Genomic DNA, 11,194 nt, shown 5'->3' with positions numbered 1-11,194 from the left:
AGCTAGCAGAGCTTCCCGGCGGTCCGATCTTTAACCCCAGCCTCTTCAGCAGAGAGTCTCCATGGGCCATTGGAGCCCAATTCCACACACCTGTTGCTGGCCACCAGCCAAATCCCACGGTGACCATCCATCCAGGGAGCTGAGCATCTTTCCGGGCATCAAGGGGACTCCAAGGCAGCCCACGCGGGGGCTGTGCTCCCAAACACCCCATGTCCTAATCGGGGTCACATACAGGAGATGCCAGGAAGCCTTACACCAGAGCTAAAGGCCATTGGGGCAACTAGATTCCCAGGAGGGTCCCTGGGAGCAGAGGGGTCTGGCTTAGGCTGGGACTTGAACGCAGCAGGGATTTTTGCTATGAGGCAACACAGATCCTTCCAAAGGAAAGGGCATCAGGCAGTGTGTCCTGGGAGAGGCCAGGCTGGAGGGGACAGGCCGTCCCTGGAAGTGAGGGTGAGGGCTTTGGAGGTGGGTGGAAAATGAGTCCACGGGAGATACCTGCTCAGCTGCAATGCTTTCCCTGGGCCAGCAGAGGCCTCGGGAGTCCTCACTGTTGGCCCAACTAGAGCCGGTCAGGTTCTATCCCTTCTCCAGGACTTGGGAGGGAGCCCCAGGCAGAGGTGCGAGGACCAGCTATCATCTTTTAGACAGAGTTGAGGCCACAGCAGGGCAGCAGCCCTGACCTTGGGCCTCTTTGGGGGACAGGAGCCAAATGCTGGTGGGAGAGAGAAGGCTAAAGTAGAAGAGCCACAGGGGCAGAGACCACGTGGCCCCAGAGAGAGGCAGGGGCCACTGCTGCCTGAGCTTTCTGTGTTTCCTGCAGCGCGCTCCACGGAAGCTTCCTTCTGCTGCACACTCCATTGTTGAGACAGCTTGAAGGAGTTTCTGTTGCTTACAACCAACCAGCCCAGGACAAAGGCAGGGAAGCGAATTGGGAGGTGACTTAAGGAAGGGCCATTTGGAGCAAGCGTGCGCTCCGAGGCTTTCAGCCAGCTTCCCACCCACTCCCCGCAAGCACTGTGTTCAAGATCTGCCCGGCTCCAACTAGCCTCCTGGCCCCTAAAACCTCATCCAGTTCCTGGGCCAATGCTTGCTTCTGGGGGGGCTTCACATGGATGGTGGCTTTTCTGGTTTAGAAAGATACCATTTCACTCCCACAGGATTGGCACTGCTGATCCTAGCAGCTCCTGGAAATGGCAAGCCCCCTACTTTGGGACTCCCGGGACCAGGTTAGGTCCTCTATAGCTCTCATTCCACTGTCCTCTTGCAAAAGAAGGTAGTGAAACAGAATATCTCTGTAGAACAAAATGACTTATAAGACATCTCTCTCCAGAGCCTGTCTTAAAATTTGATAGAAACACATTTGGGATACTTACAAACTCATCTCCTCCTTTTTTTTTTTTACATCTGACATTAAATCATAAGCATTTTCTGACACTGTACCAAACTTTAACCACCAGTCTTTAAAGACAGCGTGCTGAGAGAAAGACACATATCATATGATATCGCTTATATGTGGAATCTGAAAAAAATGGTACAAATGGACTTATTTACAAAACAGAAACAGAGTCACAGATGTAGAAAACAAACTTTCTGTTACAAAGGGGTAAAGGCGGGGGAGGGATAAATTGGGAGGTTGGGATTGACACATGCATTCTATTATGTATAAAATAGATAACTAATACAGACCTACTGTATAGCACAGGGAACTCTACTCAACACTCTGTATTGGCATACAGGGGAAAAGAACCTAGAAAAGAGTGGATATATGTATATGTATAAATGATTCACTTTGCTGTACAGCAGAAACTAACACAACATTGTAAATCAAATATACTCCAGTAAAAATTAATTTTAAAAAAAAAGGGCTTCCCTGGTGGCGCAGTGGTTGAGAGTCCGCCTGCCGATGCAGGGGACACGGGTTCGTGCCCCGGTCCGGGAAGATCCCACGTGCCGCGGAGCGGCTGGGCCCATGAGCCATGGCCGCTGAGCCTACGCGTCCGGAGCCTGTGCTCCGCAACGGGAGAGGCCACAACAGTGAGAGGCCCGCGTACCACAAAAAAAAAAAAAAAAAAAAAAAAAAGACAGCGTGGTGGTCCAATCTACAAGTGCTCCATTATTTGTGTAACAGTCATCCCTGAATGGACCTCAGGAGGCAGCCAGTCCATCACTATCATGCACAGCACTGCAGTGGACAAATCTGTGCTCACAGCTTTGTTTGCATTATGTCATTACAGGGAGATTCCAGAAGGGAACTTACTGAAACAAGGGGCTTGAATGTTTTGTTGCTAACCTTTCTCAAGTGGCACGTCAAGTCCTCCCTCCCAGCAAACAGTGTCCATATGACTTCAAGGACCTGGCCTGACTGCTGTGTCAGTTGGCAGAGCTCAGAGGGAACACCTGAGGGGCAGTTCTCTCAGAGTCTTGGGTTTTCTGTTGCTGAGGTACCCCAAGCCCTGGAAATCAAGAAGAGAGGCTGGGAAGTCAGGGCACGTTCTTCCCTGTCACATGTGTGGCCAGACTGGGCTCTCCCATGGCCTAGTGCTACTTCCACAATTCTCCTCAAGGTGCAAATAGTCCGCTAACCTTTAAGAATGTGTTTCTGGGCCCTGGCGACGAGGGGCCACTGCGTGGCGGCTGGATCAGGGTGACGTCTGTGGGGACTACTGGACGGTGAGGGGAACGACCCCCTCGGGGATGACTCCGGGGGAACCGTGTCCGAGTTGGAGAAAGACACTGAATTCCAGGAGCATGAAAAGATTCTGTCTCCAGATTTTCTTTCAGTTGCCCAGATCCCTGAAATGCTAGCAGAGAGTGTAGATAGAGTTCAACAGAAACTGGAAAAGTTTTTGGATTTCAAAAGTCTTCAAACCTGTTTAAAGGAAGCCAGTCTACTAGATTATTATGTATCTGGATTTTTGTGGGCAAGAGGAATGGACTTTTCTATTATTCAATATTGAAAATTTATGACTTTACTAGATATGGTACTTCACAATCTTAGAAATTTTTCATTTCTGAAATTGCTATTTTCAAAAGAATTTTATCATAGAAAAAGAAATAGGGACTTCCCTTGTGGCGCAGTGGTTAAGAATCCGCCTGCCGATACAGGGGACACAGGTTCGGTCCCTGGTCTGGGAAGATCCCACATGCCAAGGAACAACTAAGTCCGTGCACCACAATTACTGAGCCTGAGCTCTAGAGCCCGTGAGCCACAACTACTGAAGCTTGCGCGCCTAGAGCCCATGCTCCGCAACAAGAGAAACCACCGCAGTGAGAAGCCCGTGCACCGCAAGGAAGAGTAGCCCCCACTCGCTGCAACTAGAGAAAGCCCACGTGCAGCAACGAAGACCCCAATGCATCCAAAAATAAATAAATAAATAGATAGATAGATAAATTAAAAAAAAAGAAATGTTCAATAATAATTGAACTCCACTTAGAATGATACAGGAAAGCCTAGTTATCCAGTAATAATTCTGTGTATCTGACAGACATAAAACAGGATCTGGAAGGAGGCCATGAGAATTGGACTAAATTGACATTCATTAAACCAGGTTTTAATTGTTGTATAGTTTTATGCTTCTTTTCTAATTCCTATACATAGAAAAGAATCTAGAGTAAACAAATTACAAGTTGATGTTTATAGTGTCTTCCAAAATTTTAAATTACTTTACTGTCATTTTATTAGTAATTTGGGGACCTAGCACTTATATCCCAGAAAGAGAAGCTATGTAACCCAGAAATAATTGGATGCAGCAATCAGCCTGTGTTCTCATACCGCTTCTGCACTCTCCCCTTCTACCTCCCTGAAAAATCCACCCCCTTAACAAGACATGGAAAGTTTACTAATGGTCTCCTAAGAGAGACAGAAGTTTGGTTGGGATTGGGAAGGTGGGATTCACATTGTTCAGCACAGTTCTCCCCCAGGCCCTCGTCCAGGCCACCAGCTGACAATCGCCTCTTCCAAGCAACCAAACCAACCTCGTTTTTGCTAGAGCCTTTCAACTCTCCACCTCCATGCTCTTCAGTCTCGTGTCCATACACCCCTCACTTGTCAGCAAACAAAGGACAATTTGGATACTCCAGTTACCTGGATTCTCCTCAAGATGCAGGGAGCTGTGTGTATATGTGTGTGTGTGTGTGTGTACGTGTGTGTGTGTGTGTTTTAAATAATATTTGCCTGCCACAAGTAAACGTATGAGAAGATGATAGAAGTTAATATTTGTATTATACACATTATAAAATTAAGTCCACGGGAAAAAAAAAAGAATGTGTTTCTGACTTGAGCCAAAATGCCTCCATGGGACAATCTGTTTCATTCCATTTCTGTCCAATGATCAAACCCATTGTAGTATCACCATAGCAACTAAAACAGAGCACAGTGGGTATTTCATTTCAGCTCTGCCAACATATCATAGAGCGACCTGAAGTGGTTTGTTTCCTGGTAACCCCGAACTTCCCATCTGGTCTACAGCAGCCAAGTTATCCATTAACACTTTAAAATAGCACAGCAGTAAGCACAGACCTCTGTGACAGAGTTACTGTTTAGAGAATTTTATAATTCTCGGTCTCAAAGAGAATGAGCACTTAATGAGTGCTTTTGGTGTACTGGCTTCATTGCATGTGAACCCATTCAACCCTCATCAAAAACCCTACAAATTTGGGGTGTTTATCCTCATTTCACAGTAAGAAAATTAAAACCAAAGAAGTTAAGAAACTTGCTTAGGTCACATGGCTAAAAGTGGCAGGGGCAAGATTTGAATCGAGGTCAACCTGACTCCAGGGCCAGTGCTCAGTGCTCTACATTACACCACACCAACCCTCAAACAAACCTGGACTCCCTCCCCTCCCTCAAAGACAGATAAGACTTCCATTTTCAGAGATTTTTTCAGGGAAGGTGCTTCTCCAACTTGCTCATCCTAGCTCAGGATCTGACGGCCCTTTCGCCTTTCATTTCTGTGATCTCCAAAGTGCAACGGCAGAGAAATATCTGGGGAAAAGCAGGGCTTAAATGTTTCCCCAGAAACAGTTATGCACAGTACAGGACTGTAGGTCACAGAAAACATTCTATCTGGGTAGTTCAGAATTTCTCAATCTTGGTACTATTGACACTTCAGAGTAGATTATTGTTTATAGGGGCATTGGGAGGAGCTGTCTTGTGCACTGTGGGATTTTTAGGATTTTTAGCAGCACCTCTGGCCTCTACCAACTATATGCACTCCCCTGGCGGTGCAATCAAATTGTCTCCAAATATTTCCAAATAGGGGGAAAAACCAGCCCCCACTGAGAACCAATATATAGCTCATAGGTCCAAGTGCAATTACGGCTGGGAAAAAGTGGAGGCCCCCAAGAGCCAGAATGGAATGTCTTCCTGGAAGAGGTGACACCAAAGTTGGCCTCCTGGAATGGCAAGAAAATATGGCTCAGAAGATGGGGGAGGGAGCAGGTACAGGGAAGGGGCTACTGGACTGTGTTCCCTAGAGGATCTTGGTTCTGACAAACCAAGGAAATGCCTGTATCATCAGGGAAGCCCAGCTACTGCATCCTCCCTGGATCAGCAGCTGTGAGATAGACACTTCCAGACTGGGTGAAGTTTAGATCCAAAGTCCTGATGGGCCGGGGGGGGTGGGGGGGGGTGTCTACAATCTCTGTCCAGGAGGAATGACTCATTTCTGATTGTGCTTTATCATACCCCATCTGAGGGACCCACCCAGAGGTTTGTCCAAGGGTTAGGCCGCAGGAGGGGCACTGTTGGGCTGCACCCCGCAGGCCTCTAAGGCCTGCCCTTGCCCAGCTTTAAGACCAAAGGAAGAGTCCAGAGTCAGCGACAGAGACATCAATGGTTTAATGGATGCGGGGGAGCCTGAAGCAAGGTCCTGGAGTGACACCCCACTGTGTGCTGTGAACGGCAGGCAGGACATGGTGGCCAGTTTATAAGGGGAAATTGACCTCAGGTTGGCTCATTAGTTACCAGGGAAACCAGCAGAGGGACACGCCCCTCACTGTCTTTTTGATAAGAACAATCATTAGCTGAGGCCTGAGGCAAGTATGTAGGAAGGTCAGTCAGGTGAGTAGAATATAGGTGAAGCAGGCACTGGTTGGGCAGAGGATGTACAGAGAGCAAGAGAACAGCTATCTTGAGTGGCCTGACCATACAGGCACAAAATAAGAGTCCCTTTCTCCTCTCTGGAGAGCTGTGGGCAGTCCAGTGAATAAATCTCAGTCTTGGCCTCTGGCACTTAAAGCCAGGCCACTGGTTGTAAACAGGGGGACCTCTGCCCCATGACCAGAATAATGGCATCCTGGTGACTAATATGATTTCCCTGGGGAGGTTGAAGTAGTGGAAGGGGAAAGCAAAACCTGATTATGTGGCAGCTCAATAACCAGCTAAATGATGCTGATTTTGATGATAATAATAATACTTTGTCCAGCTCTTGGAAGAGGTTGAGGGTGAGAGGCCCATTGCTAAGAGCTTTATTTCAGAAAAAAGAAGCATTAGGATGCTGGAATCTTACCCCTGGCTGAAATGCTCTGTGTGCACCAAATGCTCTGTGTGTCCTCCTGTTCCCACAGCTGGGATACTCTTTTCAGCCTCACTCATGATTAGGATCGGCCACAGAATGAGGGTAAGTGATATGCTTCACTTCCAGGCCCGGCCCGTCAAAACCTCCTGTGCCATTCTGCACTGTCTCTCTTCTCCCCTCTGCTGGTGGCATGCAGAGCATCCAGGAGTGGATTCTGAGGCGCTAGGGGATGGTGGAGCCACAATGTGGAAAGGGCCTGGGTTCCTGAATGACTCCAGGGTGCAGAGTACGCCCACTGACCCCCCACTGCCCATTTACAAGAGCAAGAAATAATTTTTTTGTTTCAAGCCACTAAAATTTGTTGTTGTTGTAATAGTTAACCTTCCATAATTAAAACATGATCCCTCTCCCATCCAAATCGGCCTTTGTCTTTCAAATACCATCACAAATACTCCTCTCCCAGGAAGTTGGCCCTGACTGCTACAGTTCACTCTAGCCTCGCCCACCTTTCAATTTCTAAGGCAGTCGTTACTCAGATCACATGATTTACCTGTTACCATGTATTTTCTTTTTAGAGTAGGACTTCTGATGGATTGTAAGTTTCTCTAGGCAAGAATTATATGTTAGTTTTTTTGTATCTTCACAGTGTCTGATAATAATAATGATAATAACTAATATATATGTATTGTATATATATATATATTATGTCCCAGGAATCATTATTTATACATAAACACATTTAATCCTCATAACAACTCTATGAGATAAATACTACTAATATCCCCAAACACAGAGAGGTTAAGCAATTTGTCCAAGGTCACAAGCTAGAAAGTGACAGAGCCAGGATTCACACCCAGAAACTTGAGTAATGACTAAGCTTCCAGTAATTATACCATCTCAACCATAATTGTTTCAGGACCATTAGCTTGTATGTCCAGTGAAACTGCAGCCCCTTTTGGGCAGGGAGCAATGGTATTGATCCCATTTGTTCTAATACCTGAAGCCGGCAAGGTGGAGAGGAATTGTCACCCACCACTTACTGGCTGAGGGAACTGCAGGTCAGCTGGAAGCAAACTGTGTGGGCAGGGCAGGATTTGCTCTCAGTGCTGGTATGTATTTACCATCCAGAGGCCTGGAAAATGTGTCCAATAATCCAGGAAAACTCACTCACTGCTACTTTAAACTAGTTTTGAAAAAAACAACTTTTTTTTCTGCATAGTCCCTAAAACTAGAGATTACAACTCCTAGTAACTTCTCCTAAATCTTCTTTCAATTTGTATCTTCTGTTAAATCAACCCAGACTATTAGAGACAAAAGGAAGTCCAGGGTCTTGAGGTGGCCCGTTGTGGAACTGTATTTGGAGATAAGACCTTTAAGGAAGGAATAATTAAGGTTAAACAAGGTCATTAGGGTAGAGCCCTATTCCAATCTGACTGATACCCTTAAGAGATTAGGACATAGTCATAAAGAGGGACAAGGCAGAGACAGAGGGAAAAGGCAGCTATCTACAAGCCAGGGAAAGAATCCTCAGAAGAATGCAACCCTGCTGCCACGTTGTTCTTGAACTCCCCACTGCCAGAACTGTGAGAAAATAAATCCCTGCTGTTTAAGCTGCCCAGTCTGTGGTATTTGTTACAGCATCCCTAGCAGACTAATATACCAAGTGATCAAGTTTAACATCTCCTGTGGTATGTCATATTCATATGATGTAATGAGAGGGTATTTCACCTCTGTGGTATTCTTCCCCCAAACCCATAACCCCGGTCTAATCATGAGAAAAATATCAGGCAAACCAAATCGAGGGACATTCTACACAAGGGGTCCCTATTCCCCCAGCCACAGACTGGTAGTTGTCCGCAGCCTGTCAGGAACTGGGCAGGACAGCAGGAGGTGAGCAGTGGGCAAGCAAAGCGAAGCTCCATCTGCCCCTCCCCATCGCTCCCCATTGCTCACATTACTGCCTGAACCATACCCCCCAACCACCGTGGACAAATTGTCTTCCATGAAACTGGTCCCTGGCGCCGAAAAGGTTGGGGACTGCTGTAATCTACACACTATTTTTCCAGGATGCCTCAAAACTGTCAAGATCATGAAAAACAAGGGAAGTTTGAGAAACTGTCATAGACCAGTGGAGGCTAAGGAGACAGTAAAATGCAATGTGGTATCCTGGTTGGGGTCCTAGGACAAAGAAAGGACATCAGTAGAAAAACTGTTGAAATTTAAATAAAGTTTAGGGACTTCCCTGGTGGCTTAGTGACTAAGAATCCGCTTGTTAATGCAGGGGACACGGGTTCGAGCCCTGGTCCAGGAAGATCCCACCTGCCGCAGAGGAACTAAGGCCCTGCACCACAACTATTGAGCTTGCGCTCTAGAGCCCACAAGCCACAACTACTGAGCCCGCATGCCACAACTACTGAAGCCTGTGCGCCTAGAGCCCATGCTGCACAACAAGAGAAGCCACCATAATGAGAAGCCCGTGTGCCGCAACTAGAGGAAGCCCGCTTGCAGCAACAAAGACCCAATGCAGCCAAAAATAAACAAATAAATAAATAAATAATATTGAAAAATAAATAAAGTTTAGAGTTTAGTTAATGGTATGTATCAGTGTTGGTTTCTGGGTTTTGACAAAACTGATGACAAATGGTAATGTAGGTTGTTAATATTAAGGAAACCTGGATGAGGGATATATGGAAATTAAACTATCTTTGCAAATTTTCTGTAAATCTAAAATTATTCCAAAATTTTAAATGTATTATAAAACAAAAAATCCATTTGAGCCCCTGCTTTCAATTGTTTGGGGATCCATACCAAGGATTACATTTGTTGGGTCATATGGTAATCCTATGTTTAACTTTTTGAGGGATGGCCAAACTTTTTCACAGTGGCTGCACAATTTTACATTCCCACTAGCAACTGTATAAAGATTTTAATTTCTCTATAGCCTCACCAACACTTGTTGGTTTCTATTATTTTGATTACAGTCATTCTAGTTGGTGTGACATGGTATCCCACTGTGGTTTTGATTTGCATTTTTCTAATGACCAATGATGCTGAGTATATTTTCATGCACTTATCGGCCACTTGTATTTATATCTTCTTTGGAGAAATGTCTCCTCAAGTCCTTTGCCCATTTTTGAATTGGGCTATTTGTCCTCTTGTTACTGAATTGTAGGAGTTCTTCATATATCTTAGATATTAAGCCCTTATCAGATATATGATTTTCAAAAATGTTCTCCTATTCTGTGAGTTGTCTTTTCACTCTCTTGATAGTGCTCCTTTGATGTACAGAAGTTTTTAGTTTGAACCAAGTCCACTTTATCTATTTTTGTTGTTATTGCCTATGCTTTTGGTGTCATATTTAAGAAACCATCGCTAAATCTAAGGTCACGTAGATTTGCTTGTATGTTTTCTTCTAAAAGTTTTATACCTTTAGCCCTTACATTTAGATCTTTGATCCATTTTGAATTAATTTTTGTATATGGTATAAGATAAGGGTCCAACTTCATTTTTTTGGTATGTTGATGTCCAGTTTTCCTGTTACCGTTTGTTGAAGAGACTGTTCTTTCTCCACTGAACACTCTTGGCACCCTTGTCAAAAATCAGTTGGCTATAGATGTGAGGGTTTATTTCTGGTTCTCAATTCTATTCTATTGGCCTATATGTCTATCCTTATGCCAATGCCACACTGTTTGGATTAATGAAGCTTTGTAGTAAATTTTGAAATCAAGAAGTGAAAGTCCCCCACCTTTGTTCTTATTCAAAATTGTTTTAACTCTTCATGAATTCCTTGCAATTGCATATGTATTTTAGGACAGGTTTATCCACTTCTGAAAAAAAAAAACACTATTGGGATTATGGTAGGGATTACATTGAATCTGTAGATAGATCATTCGGGGTAGTATTACCATCTAAACAATATTAAGTTTTCCAATCCATGAACATGAGATAGCTTTTTATTTATTTATATCTTCTTTAATTGTTTTAACAATGTTTTATATTTTCAGTGCACAAGGCTTCCACTTCCTTGGTTAACTATATTCCTAAGCATTTTATTCTTTTTGATGCTCTTAGAATTGTTTTCTTCATTTTCTTTTCAGGTTGTTCATTACTAGTGTATAGAAAAAAATTAACCTTTGAGTGTTGATTTTGTATTGCAATTTTGCTCTTCCTAGCAGCATTATTCTCAGTAGCCAAAAGGAGGCAACTATTCAAGTGTTCATCAACAGAAGAATGGATAAACAAAATGTGGTATATACATACAATTGAATATTATTTAGCGATAAAAAAATGAAGTAATGACACATTCTACAACATGGATGAACCTTGAAAATATGCTGAGTGAAATAAGCCAGTTACAAAAGGGCAAATATTGTATGGAATGTCTAGAATAGGCATATTCACTGAGAAAGAAAGTAGATTAGAAGTTACCAGGGGCTGTGGGTAAGGGAAAATGCGGAGTTATTGTTCAATGGGTACAGAGATTCTGTTTGGGATGTGAAAATTTTTGGAAATATTTGGTGATGGTTACATAACATGAATGTAGTTAATGCCAGTGAATTGTACACTTAAAAATAGATAAAATGGCACGTTTTATGTTATATATATATTTTTACTAATATAAAAAATATTTTTAAAAAAGGCTGTGAAGGTCACTTGGTCCAACCATGGTTCCA

The sequence above is a fragment of the Monodon monoceros genome, unplaced genomic scaffold (genome assembly GCF_005190385.1).
Source record: "Monodon monoceros isolate NGI ecotype Baffin Bay Population unplaced genomic scaffold, NGI_Narwhal_1 Super_Scaffold_16, whole genome shotgun sequence".
In the NCBI taxonomy this organism is placed as follows: domain Eukaryota; kingdom Metazoa; phylum Chordata; class Mammalia; order Artiodactyla; family Monodontidae; genus Monodon; species Monodon monoceros.
Note: the sequence above shows the minus strand (reverse complement) of the source record.